Below are 3,256 nucleotides of genomic sequence, written 5' to 3' on the forward strand. Positions count from 1 at the left end.
AAAATCTTTTTCAAAAATTAAATCTTTTTCATTTTTCTTATTTATTTTCGAAAATTTCAAAAATATTTTTCAAAAATCTTTTTCTTAATTTTACATCATATTTTCGAAAATATCATCAACAATTAATGTTTTGATTCAAAAATTTCAAGTTTGTTACTTACTTGTTAAGAAAGATTCAAACTTTAAGTTCTAGAATCATATCTTGTGATTTCTTGTGGGTCAAGTCATTAATTGTGATTTTAAAAATCAAATCTTTTTCAAAACTAATTTGAATCATATCTTTTCAAAATCATATCTTTTTAATCATATCTCTTCATATCATATCTTTTTCAAAAATTTGATTTTTCAAATATCTTTTCTAACTTCTTATCTTCTTATCTTTTCAAAATTGATTTTTAAATTTGTTTCAACTAACTAACTAACTTTTTGTTTGTTTCTTATCTCTTTCAATACTACCTAACTAACTATCTCTCTCTAATTTTTGAAAATACCTCCCTCTTTTTCAAAAATTCTTTTTAATTAATTAATTGTTTCAAATTTTAATTTTAATTTTAATTTTTTCTAATTTTCGAAAATCACTAACCCCTTTTCAAAATTTTATTTTCGAAAATCCTCTTTCTCTTTTATCTCCTTCTATTTATTTATTCATCTACTAACACTTCATCTCACTCAAATTCGAACCCCCTCTGCCATCTGTGATCGAATTTTCTCTTCTTTCCTTCTTTACATTACATTCTTTTCTTCTTCTACTCACACAGGGGAACCTCTATACTTGGGTAAAAAGGATCCCTATTATTATTATTTTTCTGTTCCCTCTTTTTCATGTGAGCAGGAGCAAGGACAAGAACATTCTTGTTGAAGCAGACCCTGAACCTGAAAGGACTCTGAAGAGGAAATTAAGAGAAGCTAAAATACAACAATCCAGAGATAACCTTACAGAAATTTTCGAACAGGAAGAGGAGATGGCAGCCAAAAATAATAATAATGCAAGGAGGATGCTTGGTGACTTTACTGCACCTAATTCCAATTTACATGGAAGAAGCATCTCCATCCCTACCATTGGAGCAAACAATTTTGAGCTGAAGCCTCAATTAGTTTCTCTAATGCAACAAAACTGCAAGTTTCATGGACTTCCATCTGAAGATCCTTTTCAGTTCTTAACTGAATTCTTGCAGGTCTGTGATACTGTTAAGACTAATGGAGTTGATCCTGAAGTCTACAAGCTCATGCTTTTTCCCGTTTGCTGTAAGAGACAGAGCTAGAGTGTGGTTAGACTCTCAACCGAAAGATAGCCTGAACTCTTGGGATAAGCTGATCACGGCTTTCTTAGCCAAGTTCTTTTCTCCTCAAAAGCTGAGTAAGCTTAGAGTGGATGTTCAAACCTTCAGACAGAAGGAAGGTGAATCCCTCTATGAAGCTTGGGAGAGATATAAGCAACTGACCAAAAAATGTCCTTCTGACATGCTTTCAGAATGGACCATCCTGGATATATTCTATGATGGTCTGTCTGAATTAGCTAAGATGTCATTGGATACTTCTGCAGGTGGATCCATTCACCTAAAGAAAACGCCTGCAGAAGCTCAAGAACTCATTGACATGGTTGCTAACAACCAGTTTATGTACACTTCTGAGAGGAATCCTGTGAGTAATGGGACACCTCAGAAGAAGGGAGTTCTTGAAATTGATATTCTGAATGCCATATTGGCTCAGAACAAAATATTGACTCAGCAAGTCAATATGATTTCTCAGAGTCTGAATGGAATGCAAGCTGCATCAAACAGTACTTAAGAGGCATCTTCTGAAGAAGAAGCTTATGATCCTGAGAACCCTGCAATAGCAGAGGTGAATTACATGGGTGAACCATATGGAAACACCTATAATCCCTCATGGAGAAATCACCCAAATCTCTCATGGAAGGATCAACAAAAGCCTCAACAAGGCTTTAATAATGGTGGAAGAAACAGGTTTAGCAATAGCAAGCCTTTTCCATCATCCACTCAGCAACAGATAGAGAACTCTGAACAAAATACCTCTAATTTAGCAAACTTAGTCTCTGATCTATCTAAGGCCACTGTGAGTTTCATTAATGAAACAAGGTCCTCCATTAGAAATTTGGAAGCACAAGTGGGCCAGCTGAGTAAAAGAATCACTGAAACCCCTCCTAGTACTCTCCCAAGCAATACAGAAGAAAATCCAAAAGGAGAGTGCAAGGCCATTGAAATGACCATCATGGCCGAAACCACAAAAGAGGAGGAGGACGTGAATCCCAAGGAGGAAGACCTACCGGGACGTCCAGTGATTAATAAGGAGTTTCTCTCTGAGGAACCAAAGGAATCTGAGACTCATCTAGAGACCATAGAGATTCCATTGAACCTCCTTACGCTTTTCATGAGCTCTGATGAGTATTCTTCTTCTGAAGAGAATGAGGATGTTACTGAAGAGCAAGTTGCCAAGTTCCTTGGTGCAATCATGAAGCTGAATGCCAATTTATTTGGTAATGAGACTTGGGGAGATGAACCTTCCCTGTTCACCAATGAACTAAATGCATTGGATCAACTGAGATTGCCTCAGAAGAAACAGGATCCTGGAAAGTTCCTAATACCTTGTACCATAGGCACCATGACCTTTGATAAGGCTCTATGTGACCTTGGGTCAGGAATAAACCTCATGCCCCTCTCTATAATTGAGAAACTGGGAATCTTTGAGGTGCAAGCTGCCAGAATCTCATTAGAGATGGCAGACAACTCAAGAAAAGAGGCTTATGGACTAGTAGAGGACGTGTTAGTAAAGATTGAAGGCCTTTACATCCCTGCTGATTTCATAATCCTGGATACTGGAAAGGATGAGGATGAATCCATCATTCTTGGAAGACCCTTCCTAGCCACAGCAAGAGCTGTGATTGATGTAGACAGAGGTGAACTAGTCCTTCAATTGAATGAGGACTCCCTTGTATTTAAAACTCAAGGTCATCCTTCTATAAACATGGAAAAGAGGCACAGTAAGCTCCTCTCAAAACAGAGTCAACCAGAGCCCCCACAGTCAAACTCTAAGTTTGGTGTTGGGAAGTCTCAACAATGCTCTGAACATCTGTGAGGCTCCATGAGAGCCCACTGTCAAGCTATTGACATTAAAGAAGCGCTTGTTGGGAGGCAACCCAATTTTTATTTATCTAATTTTAATTTATTTTTATTTTTATTTCATGTTTTATTAGGTTCATGATCATGTGGAGTCACAAAATAAATATAAAAATTAAAAA

This window comes from Arachis ipaensis, chromosome B02, assembly GCF_000816755.2.
Source record: "Arachis ipaensis cultivar K30076 chromosome B02, Araip1.1, whole genome shotgun sequence".
In the NCBI taxonomy this organism is placed as follows: Eukaryota; Viridiplantae; Streptophyta; class Magnoliopsida; order Fabales; family Fabaceae; genus Arachis; species Arachis ipaensis.